General features: G+C 38.5%; 1 protein-coding gene across 6 annotated transcripts in view; it reads right to left on the bottom strand.

Annotated features, from left to right (window-relative positions):
- Window positions 1-14,033, bottom strand: part of Grik2 (glutamate ionotropic receptor kainate type subunit 2) — a 611,950-nt gene that overhangs the window by 557,125 nt on the left and 40,792 nt on the right. The window lies entirely within an intron of this gene.

The following is a 14,033-nucleotide window of genomic DNA, read 5'->3' as shown; positions in this document are numbered from 1 at the left end:
AAAAAATCTCAATAACATACTTGCAAAGAGAACTCAATAATCATTGAAAGAACCACACATCATGATCTAGTTGGTTTCATCCAATGTGAATGGATGAAAGATGGTTCAGCATACTTAAATCAATAAATAAAACCAAGGATAAAAATCACATGATCATGTCAATATAGATGTTGAAAAACCCTCTGATAAAATCCAACATCCCTTTATATTAAAAACGATGATAAAAATGGGTATAGGTTTTTACCTCTAACTGATTAAAAAAAAAGCCATACATGAAAAACCTCCTGCCCACATCACAGTGAACAGGGAAAACTGAAACCAGCATCTCTAAAATCAAGAAAACAACAGTGTCCCCCCTCACCACTCTTGTTCAGTACAGCTGAACCACTGGCCAGAACAATCTTGCAAGAAAAAGGAATTAATAGGAAAGAAAGCAATCAAGTAATCTTTATTTTCAGATGATATGATCCTTTATGTAGAACACTCAGAAAACTCCCTTGGAATATTCTTAGAACTAATAAATTCACCAAAGTGGCAGAATATAAGATCAACACACAACAATCAATAGCATTCCTGTTCAGCAATAATGAACCCACTGAGGAAGAAATCAGGGAAACAGTTCCATTCACAGTAGTTTAAAAGAAAACACCTAGGAATCAATTGACCCAAAATGCTGAAAGGGCCAGGGATTTAGCTCAGCAGCATGATCACCTGCCTGGCAAGTACAGGCCATGAGTTTGGTTTCCAGTGTGTGTGTGTGTGGGGGGGGGGGGGGGTGTCTGTATATTGAAACTATAGAACACTGAAGAAAGAAATTAAAGAAAACATCAGAAAATGGAAAGACATCCCCGTTCCTGGGTGGGCATAAGTAACATTTTTAATCCTACTTATAGTTTTAATGCAATCTCTATTCAAATACAAGGAACATCCTTCACAGAAAGAAACAATTCTAAAATTTAAATGAAACCATGACAGACCTCAAATAGCCAAAGCAATCAATCCTGAGCAAAAAGAGCAAAGCAGAAAGCTGCACATTTCTGACTTTCAAGTTATACTGCAAAGCTGCAGTAACAGCACGGTACTAGCCCAAAAATAAACACGTAGATTAATGCAATAAAACAGAAGACATGAAGAAGGACCCCAGACACCTTCAGCATCTGATTTTTCACAAAGGCCCAAAAGCATACATTGGGGAAAAGATAGTCTTTTTAACAAATGGTTCTAGAAAAGCTGGTTATCTTCTTGTAGAGCACTGAAACTAGATCTGTGGCTCTTATCCTGTTCTGTCTAGGATCAAAGGCCTAGAAATAAAAACACAAACTCTGAAACTGCTGTAAGATAACAGAGAGAACAGACTTGAAGCCCATGACACTGGCAAAGATTCCTGAACAGAATTCCAATACACAGGAAATAGTATAATCAACAGACGGATTACATTAACTTTCAAAGCTGCTCAACAGGAAACAATCAACACTGAGAAACTACAACCTACAGAACTGAAGAAGAGATTTGCCAGCTACTCTTGTGATAGAACATAAACAAAGAACTCAAAATGTTAACCCCCACAAAGACCCAATAAAAAAATGGGCAAACGAACTGCAAAGACACTTCTCAACCAGAAGCACCTAAGAGTAAATATTTACCATCTTTGGCCACGAGGGAAACGCCAATCAAAGCAACTCTTCAGATTCAGTCTTACACAGTCAGAGTGTCTACATCAAGAACACAAACAAAGTACAAAAGCAGAGCAGATGCAGGGGGAAGGAACCTTTCATTGCTAAGGGTAACAGAAGCTACATATTCACTAGCAAAATCAGTAAAAAGACTCCTCCAAAAACTAAAACTAGAAATGGAATTTGATCCAGCTACACTTTCCCTTGGTATATTCCCAAGAGAGATAATGATACCACATTATATTGATCCATGTACATTCATGTTTACAGCAGGCCACTTCACAATAGCAAATTCTGGAAACAGCATAGATGCTCATCAATAGACAAATAGAGAAAACAGTGTTTGTATTCACAATGGAGTAACATTCAACCATGAAAAATGAAATCATTTCATTTTTACAAAAGTAGATGGAACTTGAGACCAGGTTAAATGAAATAAGTCAGACCCAGAGAGTAAAATGTCACATGGTTTCTCTTTTATGAGAAAGCTAAATAAAAATAAATACCAACAGTGAAAAAAGAGGAGAGACACTAAGAAACAATAAGACAGGCTTTTTGTGAATGGGGGTAAATGGATTGTAAATCATGAAGATATGATATACACACGGATCAGTTCCCCAAAATGAATATACCTTTTATGTATCATAAACATGTATTAGTGAAAGAGAGAAAGAAGAAAAAAGATAAAGAATCTAAATTGTGCCCATTTAGACTGCTTTCATACTATAAAGAGCTGAATTCTTGATACAGAAAATATATTCTACACAGCTGAAAAAAATTATTATCTGGCCCTTTACTGGAAAAGTTTGTGACACATACTGTTGTAGTCAGGAGTTGTGCAGAGAACAATTAAAAACAGGACGCAGAATTTATAATAATTTTATGATGGTCACAGATAATTAATACAAGAAAATGCAAGAAATACATCCTTCACACTAAAGACAGAATATTTAGCCAGGGCCGGAATTTAGCTCAGCGGCATAAGTGCTTGCCTGGGAAGCAGGAGGTTGTAAATTCAATCCCCAATACCACAAAAAAAAAAAAAAAAAAAGAGTATTTAGCCAAGGGCCTGAATCTCACAGCAATGTCCCACATGAGTCCAGATGAAGACCCAGAGCTCATGACAATGCCTCCCATGAGTCCAACTGGAGGTCCAGAGCCCACAAGAAGAACACCAGTCTCCTTTACGGATCCGTGCTGGGAAGGCCTAAAGGTCAGCGGTGAAAGCCAAAAAGTCCATGCCAGCAGGGTGAAGGAGCTGTGGTAGTGGGCTGAAGGTCTGCGCTGGAGCCGAGAAGTCACACTCACAACAAAGACGAGGGCTGTCCTGAAAGGCACCACAGCCATCCTCAGCGACATAGCGCCCTGAGCTCCTCTGATGACAAGCACAGTCGGGTACATGCCAGGAAGCAGCGTGATGAGTTCATCCTGGAGACCAAGCAGCACATGTCTTCCCCTCCGGAGCCAGGAAGCCATGCTCGATGTGAGGACCAGAGCTTCTCCAGGAGAACCAATGGCTCAGACAACAACTCTTAGGAGAACCCACAATGCCTCAATGCCTCCATGCACTAATACCCGTCTTTCTCCTTCTCCACATCTCTATTTTGCTGGCAAATTTCCTCAAGTGGAACATCTATGCTCAGCACCCTGCTGATTTTATCCAGCTAGTGTTTTTAATCCATAACACACACCAAGATCTAGGGTCAAAGGGGCTCTTCATTAACCTGTGCTTTCATTACCTGTATGTCTTATACTTGCATTTAGAAAATGTGTTTCGTGCTCTTTAAGGCATCTGACATCAAGTCAGGCAGCAGCAAAGTCCAGGACTCCTATTTGGCAAATGCTAGGTAGATTTCATATAATCCTTCTCTTTCAGCAAACAGAGAGTCTCAAACAGTATTTCTCCCCCCCACAGACTGGGGGGAGATCCTCTCCATCTACTCTTATCTCATGAACTTTTCCCCACAGACTGTTAAAACTCTGCCTTTCTACATGTTTCTTACAGCTTCCAAATGCAGACAGTTACATCTTTTAGTACAAGAAGTCTTCCAGGCCCCTGCTTTGTACTTCACAGCTCCAGAACTAAAATGAGGCCACATGAACTCCTTACTTCAAGAAGGATTTTCCAGACCTTCAAGATAATCAATGTCAATAATCAAGAATTACTGATATTCCATTGTCTCAAGTGGATAAATTATATTCTAAACTGGGTAACATTAATACCATATTCTAGGTAACACAAGCATACTCAGAGGTAAGAAAATAAAAATGTAAAAACCTTATTTCCTCACTAGCTATATGAGAAAACTCACTTTTACAAAACTGGAAAACTACAATTACTTTTCGTCTCCTCTACTGTGTTATCACAATAGAAGTTTACTCACTAATAGAAATACAGACTGGTCTGGAAGCACCTGTCCCTTCAAAAGGAATAATCCTGCGAGACACAGAGGGGAAAGACTTGGAGACTGTACCAGGAGGAGGGTCCCAGACTCTTCAGGAAGTAGGACACAGTGGAAGCAGCATGTGTGGGAATATGGGCTTTTGAAAAGGGTTAAACTTGGAGAGGACATAAAATTCGTAATGCTGGCAAGACAGAAGACAGCCAATCTGCACTTGAAAGCTCTGCCATCACGACTCCTCAGCTTTGTTTCTAAGTAGTTCTTTCTTGTGGAGTCTACCAGAGAGAATTATGGATCTTCAGGTTAGAGACTGAGAGAGATTGTGTTCTCAAGGCCTTTGCACATGCGGACAGGGGAAGCAAGGGCTGTACACCTGGGAAAAGCTTTGACTTGTTACAGGTCTTCAACTGAAAGCAGGAGGAAATGTGTCAGCATGTTGAGGGCATAGAAGGATCTCAGAATTCATTCATCACCAATTTCAATTACTATAGTTAACTGGGGAAAAAAACGTAGGAAATGAAGTTTTATATCGCACAAACAGAAAGCGGAACATCTTTCAGTCCCTCTAACCAGTAACTTCCAGCTGGACATAATAATCTTCAAATGATTTTCCTTCAAAGTTGACTAGACTTAGAATTGGCTGATTAACCAAACTGACCGTACAAGCATTTGTATTAGGTTTCTCCTGGCTTCAAACCATGGAGTAAAGAAATAAAATCTCAAGTACCTCAGCTTGATAAGCTTAACTATGGGTAAGCTTAATACACTGAGCTAAATTACAACATTGTTCATTTCTTCATAAACACCTAATATTTCTTTCCAGTTTTCATTGGTATTTGTTGATCTTTATCAAATAAATTTTTTTCATTTTGTGTCTTATACCTAAATCTGCCGAATTTTTGCATAATTTCAATTTGATGATTTCATAATTTTTTGTTTGTTTTAATAGATTCTTTTTTCAAGTACTTTTCTATGAAAGGGTTCTTTTCATTTGATTTTCTATTATTTTTTTCTATAGCCACATATGTACGATCTTACATAGATGTCTTAGAAATACATTATTTATTTTCCTGGCACTTACATTTATTTTTCCCATATGCATTTTCATATCATGATAGAGGGTCTTGTGTCAACAGAAGCATTTTTGACATAAATGTTTTTGGTTTTTAAACCCAGATTCTCACTAGGATGACAATTCCCTCAGGAGTCTTTTTATGATTTTTTTCACATGAATTGCTAAGGGCAAACACTGCTTATTCTTAAAAATTGTGTTTAAGTTCAGGGTGACTATATATGCTGATATAACCCAATATTCTACATCGATGTTTATCTAAACATAATCTCACAACAGATAAAATGACAACTGTCCACCTTACAGCGGCAGTTTTTTGTTTTTGCCATTTTAGCTGCAGTGGACTGCATGTTTACTTTTCATTTACTGTTCAGTATATCTCTTCACATGTATACTAAGGAAGTTGAAGAAAAGAAAAACATTCCTGGAATCAAGTTTATATAATGAAAATCTTCATGTCTTTGAAGTCAAAAATTCTGGGCTCAAATGCTTACTTGTGAGAATTTTTGTAATTCATTTGGATTTAAAGTTAATTTTGTCAGTTAAATGATTATATTGAGACTCATGGAGCCTATGAAACAGACAATGGTAGTCACAGCCATGCCTGTCTTCTGAAGCTTAAGTTACCAAAATGCTCCTTCTGTGAAGTTATTACTTTGACGTATGGGCAGTGGGTGAAACCATCCCTGCTTCCAAAGGCAAGACCAACTGAGTAAATATTATGGTCCATCTATGAATAAACCTAAACTTATTTCTGAGATGCATTTCATGGAGCAATGAACATTACGGATCATCTATATGATATAAACACATACGAACCTAACAAGATTTACCTTCAGGATTAAGATACTCAGTGCTCCAGACAGATGCTCACGAAGCTGTGTACAATACCTGTGTAATCTATTTTAGTGCAGACTTAGGAGCTCTAAAATAAAATTGGGATTCAAGGTAACTAAAACTAAATTGGTACTCAGGCTAACTAAACTTTCTAAAATACATAAAATCCTCTTAGTGATATAAACTTCTAACAACCTCAATAATCTTCTAATTGTCACAAAAAATCACTACAATTCACAAAGGTGTTTATTTCCTTATACTAAATATAGATCTGTCCTGATACAATCCAGTCTTTTTCCCAGGAATCCAACAGCCATGCATAGGATGATGACACTCAATGAACTCTTTTTTTTTGTAATTTTGGTTTTGGGCATATTGTTCCCTATCAATTCACCAAGAAAAGTACTATTCACATTTGATGTGTCACTTTTATATATTATATCTATACATTTAACTATATCCATAGATGTTGAGTATGCATTTGTTGATGGTGATCTCACAATGAGCTACATTATTTTGGTCTTCCTAGATGACTCAGTGTGAAAGACCTATGTTCCATTCAAGAATTTCACATAAACACTTACTGATAACGGTAATGATGATGCTAGTTACAGGTCCATTACCATTTTTAATTTTTAATCTCTCAAATAAAACTTATCAAAATAATTAAAGCAATTAAATTAATGACCAGTATCACTTAGGAGCAAATTATCATGCTCAATTATGTCATTTTGTGAGAAGTTAAAAATTTCAGTCACTAAATTTAAAACACCAAAAAAGCAACAAATAAATGGCATCTCTTGAGCTAACCAACCCCTAATCAACTTCTAAGGCCTACATTATGTCCAATGTCTTCTGTATTATCTTTCCTTAACAAGGACCTTCAATCCACAAGGACCACTTTACATTAGAATCACAAGATTTACTGCCTGGGTCATCAACTGACACTTAAAGCTCATTCTGGTGGGTAAATGGAGACACAAGAAGACTCCATGATCAAATCAATTTCGCACAGCTTTGGGTGGCAAAACTAGACTTCCTACAATTTAGGGGGTTTCTTGCTACATTCTTTTTCTCACTACATTCCCTCTGCTTTTGTATTCTATTTCCTTATATCCTCTTTTTCTCTCTCATAATGAGAACAAACTTGGGATCCTCTTGCCTCAGCCTCCCAGAGTACAGAGACTACCGACATGCACAAAAACATGAGCTCTTTGAAGAAAGAAGGATGGTATGCTGTAGGTGTAGGAAGTGCGAAGAGAGGAAAGTATCAGACATCCTGCTAAGATGCTGTATATGTACAATCCATTCTACTCATCACAGTAAGCTTGCATCTTATCCTATTTCATAGGTGAGGATTTGAGACCTAGAGATTATGTGAATTTCTCAAGGCCACTCAGATAACAAGTTGGACACTATGGCTGGAAAAATACCTCCAATTGTGCCATATGTACTACAAAAAAATCAATACACTGCCTTTTTTCCCTCTCCCTAAAATGTTAAGACTGTGTCCTTATTTATTTCTAAGTTTCTTATTTTTAAGAAATGTCCTGAGAAATTATAAGTTTTCTTAAAAGCATAATAATGGAGGAATAAAGTGGAAAATTTTTAATCACAATATTTACCTTATAGCAACAAAAAAATAAAGAAGGTCTTTGAAATAAATGGAAATGGAACAGTTCTTTTTGTCCTAATTGACATCATTCTGGACAGTTTTCAGTTACATTAGATGCTTCCCACATTATGGTTCTATTATGTAGCTAGACCATTATTAATAAAAGGGTGAGCATATTTCTAAGATTTCCATTAAATAAAGAGGTCTCATGAAGGAAACTAAAAGGACATTATTTTGCTAATGCCTTTCCCTTTATAATAATGGAAAACTGAAGGTTCTTCTGAGCATGAAAACAATCTATCTCTTCGGCCGGTTGACTGCTTGACTCTCTGCCTCTCCATCAGCCGTTAGTACTCTGTCAACTGTTTTTTGTCAACTGTTGGCTACAATAAGAAAACCGTGATGTTTCTGTTATTTGTAAAAGAAGACATATATGGATACAACAGTATGTCAATCTAAAGTTATTTCAGTGGCTTATGCAATTATTGCAGAATTATGAATTAGATCAATTTTTATTTTAAGTAGTATGATATAGGCTGTATCTAATCTTAACTTGGAAAAAAATTTAAATATAATTTTAAGACATCTAGGATATTTTTTAACTTTAAATCATTATTGATTGTTCAAAAGCCTCTATCAAAAAAAGGAAAACTGTAAGATCTTAAATTAGATGGTTTAGTTCTAAGAAAAAATCTTACGTGAAATGAACTGTGAAGAGCCTGAAATTTTGGATAAAATATCAATTCCCTAAATTATATATTCCTTATCTGTGCTTGCTCGCACATTAAAAAAATCTGCTCCAGTAAGAGCAATGATAACATAAATCATAGGATCTAAATATGGAAAAAATCTAATTATCTGCCACACCCCCACTCTATTCAAGTTTTATCACAGAACATTTTTCTCACAGTACATCGCCTCGCAGCTGAAAAAAAATTTTTTAACAATGTCATTCAGAGTTCAGTGCAGCAAAAAGAAATCATCTTAGTCAAGCTTCCTGTTTTATAGACCATTCTGAAGTAATAAAATACTGTAAGAATACAATATGCACAAACTTCTGAAACTGTAACTTGAAAAAACTAAGCTGAATTTATCAAGTGTTTATTGCATAGAACCATAGCTATATAAATATTTAGCTTATTAGTCAAATTCAATTTTAAATGTCGTAGGAAAGATTATAATTAATACACAAACTTACATGGAATTTTGAAAAAGATAACAGATCTTTTTAAAACATACATAAACTGTATGTATACATTTTAATATTTCCATACGAAAAAAGAATGCAAAAATGAAGATAATGACAAACTAGTGGTTCAGGTCTAAAATTCCAGTTAGGAGGCTGAGGCCAGAGATCATGTGACAGTTAGCTATGTCAGTGTGAGTAAGAAAAGCCCAACTAAACTGGATCAGCACAGTGCTGGGTGTGGCTGAAGGAGTTTGCTGAAAAGACCCACTTCATGTGTGAATGCCAGCGACCAATAAGCTTGCAACCTTCAAAGGGAAAGGAAGAAGCAAGCTGGCTTCTGCTTGTTTAGAGGAGCTCCGGTCTTCACTTGCACTTTGGATGTCCTCCTCAGTCCTCCATCTCAGACCCTTCCAACATGGACTCACACAGGACACTACACCAAGCTCAGGCCTTTGACTGGATCCTTCAGCTCTCCAGCACTTCTGCACTCTGTTCAATCTACAGGCAGCCACAGTAAGCCAATCTTGTAAATGCTTACATGTTTGCATATTTTGAACTAAATCTGTTTTCTAGTAAGTACTGACTGATACAGACAGCAAATGGGCAACATATAATTCTCAAAAGAAAAAAATAAAAAAGAATAAGGACATAGCTCGATGTGACACCCAGGTTTGATCACCAGAAAGACAGGGAGAGAAAGAGAGAGGGAAAGAAGGACAGAGGGTTGGGAGAGGAATCAGGCAACCACTGCAATCCTCCATTCAGAGACTGAGAAACCTGGCTGTGCATGTGAAGGCACGTCAGATCCAGGAAGCACTGAAAGTCAAGTGACTTCAAGGCTGGACAGATGTTTAGACATGAGAGTAAGGAAAAGAAAAGCTCAAAAACAAACCCAACACTCTGAGTTAAGTCCATGGAGAACGTTAATGGAATTAGTAAGCATAAAATCTGGGAGCTCGGAAAAACAGAACAAGAGCAGTTGATGCACATTGAACTCTGAAACAGGAATTTTGTTTAGTTTTGTGTTTTGAGGCAGGGGCTTCCTATGCAGGCTAAGCTATAGTTGAACTCACAGTGATCCTCCTGAGTGGTGGCACTACAGGTGTGTACCACCATGCACAGCAAGATCAGGAAATTTTTACGGTGCAGAAAAAACTAGAAATTTAGAAAGCATGTGTTTATAGGAATTAGAGGTAGGGATTAATAACCAGGTACACAAAGAAAATTTCTTGAGCCACTGGTATGAAAGTAATAGAGAAAAGAAAGGCTTTGACATGTTATCTGCAAAGTGAGAAAGGATGAGCGAACTATTTGAGGCCGAGGATGGGGAGACAAGGAGATTGTTATATTCTCCTTTAAAATGTCCATTTTATATGTTTTTGCCAAAAGTGTTGCTGCATGTCTTCATAACACAGTGAACTGGAAGAACTGTCTAAGGCTTGGCGTGGTTCAAGCAGGAGACACTGAATCTGCAGAGACATTATCTGGCTCTGAATGACAGAAAAGGCCAGCGTCAGACAAAGGTAATGGTGACCCCACAGTTCCCAACAGCTACCAGCATTATCACTGCTGCTGAATCACACTGTGTTTAAAAAGGAGAATAAACATTACACTCAGTAGTTCTGCATGAGCCATGTGTGGTGGTGCACACCTGTATTCCCAGCACTTGGGAGGCTGAGGCAAGAGGAACACCATGATTTTGAGGCCAGGCTGGGCTACGTATTGAGTTCAAAGCTAGTCTGAACTACAAAGTGAGACCTTTCTCAAAAAACAACAACAAAAAAACCAAACAGTTCTGAATGAAATAACTCAAAAGTCTGATTTATAGTATTAGACATTGGAGGAAAATGACATTAACGAATTAGAAAGGAAAATAATTTTAATTGCAAAGGTAGGACCAACTGGTCTATTGTTATCTTTGAAAATCCAGATTCAATTTAAAGAGCCTAAATTTCACTGGCAAGAATTTGGTCTTCTCAGGAGCAAAAACAGATGAGGCATGTAGACAGGATTTCCCTAGAGTAGCTGCAAAAATCAAAAGCAAATACTCTTTATTTCTTGTGGTTTTTATTTCTTCTTCAGGGATTGTGATTGCTAGTTGGGGAGAGAAATGTATGGTTCATACTGGTATTTTTGCAGACGTGTCCAACCTTGACAAAAAAGGCAGCCCAAGAACAGAGGCCAGGCTTCTGACAGATGAGGTTTCACAGAAAAGCTGCTGGAAAACTCCCTTGACTTGTACAACACTTTGTCTTTTTTTATAAACTAGCAGAGTAACGTAATATTTTAAACCTCTATAACTAGAAAGTGACATTCAAATCATTAATTTAAACTCAATAGAGTTAGTTACAAAGTTTTACCCAATATTCACAAATTTGTCAGAGGAATATATATAAATGAGTTGTGACAGATTTATTCATAAGATTGCTAAACCTTTACTGCAAAATGTTTCCATTAAAGCCTTTTTGGGCAGATTAAAGCTTTTTTGTTAATTCTACGTGTCACCCTATTAAAAAAGCGATATGCCATCCAGATAAAGCCTGCTCTCTAATCCAAAATGCCAATATTAAACTCCTGCATACTTACTTAATTCTATTGTAGTCCAAATCTCAAACAAAAAGGCAAAACTTGACCTTCAAACCTTATAGAGATCTTAATATGGTTTTTTATATTTTTAACACTTGTGACACTTGGAGTTCTGAGACAGGTAAACCTACACAAGGTGGAGCTGCCTGCCCCCTCCATGGACCATGCTCAAATGCAGCAGAAGACATTGGACAAGAAAATGCCCCTTCCTGGCATTCTTTGAGACCTTACTCCAGGGCTACTGGACTGTCCTAGCCACCAGAGAGTGGGTAAGTCATCCTAAGTTCTAGCCCTCACAGGAAATGTCGACACGGCCAGATTCATCACCGACAGAAAATCGCTGCTGAAGACTGAGAAGACTCAGGGCCAGCAGCCCCCTTTGTGGGTGTCCGTCTCAGAGTCCAAGTTCCACTAAAACTCTCAGGTAAGACATTCTCTATATTTGTGGACATAGAGGCCATATATACAGAGTTCTTCCTGAGTATTCAGGCTGCTATATTAAGTCCTCAATCTCTATGACAGGGTATTGATGGTCAACCTATTCCATTTACAAACAGGGCCTATTTTGTGCAGGTCCCAGTCCTAAATCTTAAAATGCCTTTTATACAGGCTGACTTAGACACACTGAGGCCTCAACAGCTTCCCCCTGTTGTTGCTGGGGACCCTTCCTCAGTGATACAGACCACCCCCTTCTTATCTTATTCACCAATTTCTCAGGTAACCCTAGTCAAGACTCACAGATACATTTTTGTCTTCTCACTTGGTTTATACTTTTTCAGGATACATAAAAGCCTTTCTCGTACTTGCTAAAGTTCTGTTACAGCAAATCATTCCAAGGACTACAACCAGGTTACAGCGACCCATGCCTAAATCAAAGTTGCTGGACTGCCATCCTGGTTTCACATCACTCAGGCTAAGAGGTGCCCTTCCAGCCCTAAATCTGATCATTCTGAGTGGTCATCTCATCTTCTGTCGCCTACCCGTCTCCGTCTCACAAAGGCCTCGCAGCCACAGTTAACAGGCTAAGTCATGTTTTGTTATCCACTTTGGTTCCTAATTTCTTACATTCCATTAATGATCATTTTTACAGCAGGACTCTTGACAGTCTTTCCTAAAGACTCCCACATCATGCGTAAGATAATCTTCTTAATGTTCTATATGATAACAGTTGCAGTTCTTTCTACCCTCAGCTGTCTGGTTAAACGTGACATCCCTGAAAGCCTAAGCCCTTACCTTCCCTATACTGGTACAGCCACTGCCTTCCCTGCTCCCCCTATTCTTTCCAGTTCAACTCCTGGACCGGAGACAAGTTGTATACACCTACCCTCTTAACTTTTATGTTTTCAGATGGGGGAGTAATCACCTCTCATAACTCCACGCCTCCTAACCCCACGTTTAATTTTCAGAATTGTGCCTTACCGTGGAAATGTTTCTACCTCAACACGGTCCTGATAGAATGATATGTCTAAATCAAAGGCACCTTTCCTTCTATCTCACCTGGGTCCTTAAATATGACAGTGCCATGTCTCCTCATAACATCTTGTCTCTTTGTTTTTCCAGTCTAACATACGTGCATTCACCAGTGAAGCTGTCATGGCTAAAACACCTGGCACCAGCGTCTACCTGGGCATCAACCTTCATCCCGTCAACTCCCCTAGGCTCCAGTACAGTGCCCTTTGCCAGCAGGAAGTAGTTAAAGAGAGAAATCTTCACCCCTTTTCATAATAATAATCATAAGAAGGGTTTTGGCCCAGATAGGACACTGTAGCCAGGAAACCCAAAACCGGAAGCAGGAAGCCCCATCTCCCCTGCCCCTAGGAAGTTACCTGTGACGCCATCTTCTCGCCCCTGGAAATTTACATATGGCACCAAACCTAGGGCCAATGGGCTACCTGTGCATCCCTAATGCCCGCCTTAGGTTCCACCCCAAACCGAGGCTATTTACATGCCCCCACGCCATGTGTCCGCCGGAGAGATCGCCGGACGCCAGCAGTGGGGGTGCCAGTCATCTCTCTCCGTGTTCTCAGAATAAAGGCCGCTTTTTATTTTATACTTCTCATCTTTTGGGAATATTTTTCATCTTTTGGAAATAATCCTAGCAAGCCGTCTTTTTCTTGCCTCTTCTAATTTAAAAAAAGACAAATTAGTGAGAAAATTCTGTATGTCAGAGCCTTCCACCCCGTAAGTCAGACATCTGCAACTTGCCTTAAAATTTGAACTAGATATTCACTGTATCAATAAGAATATTCTGAGTTTGCCTGAGGACAGGAAAGTTTTATGAAAACCCTCCCCTAAGAAGATGAGCTGAGCCATGCCAGCCTTTAGGTTTCCCTCACAAATGGCCTCAGGATATGTGCTGTCTTGTTCAGCTCTCATTTACAGATAGAGCATCCGTAGAATGTTCTAGAGTTTTGCGGTGGGCTCACCTCCCCGCAGGAATGACACCAAACATAAAAGCCCTGTTTGTACTGTCTGCTAATGTCTAAAGAACCTCATAGCTGAAAGTTTTCCTGTATTTATGGTGACCTTTAAATCATCTTTACAACTTTGTGTCCTTGAACTACAGCAAAATTTGGGGCCCCAGGTCTGTGTGATTGGTCATGCACTGCTTATCCTAACACAGTCAGGAGGGACTTCAAATCTCTAATCACTATTTTAA

Source organism: Cavia porcellus, unplaced genomic scaffold (assembly GCF_034190915.1).
Source record: "Cavia porcellus strain 051 isolate PalLab524CR breed Dunkin Hartley unplaced genomic scaffold, mCavPor4.1 scaffold_7, whole genome shotgun sequence".
Taxonomy (NCBI): Eukaryota; Metazoa; Chordata; class Mammalia; order Rodentia; family Caviidae; genus Cavia; species Cavia porcellus.
Note: the sequence above shows the minus strand (reverse complement) of the source record. Positions and strands in the feature narration are given on the sequence as shown.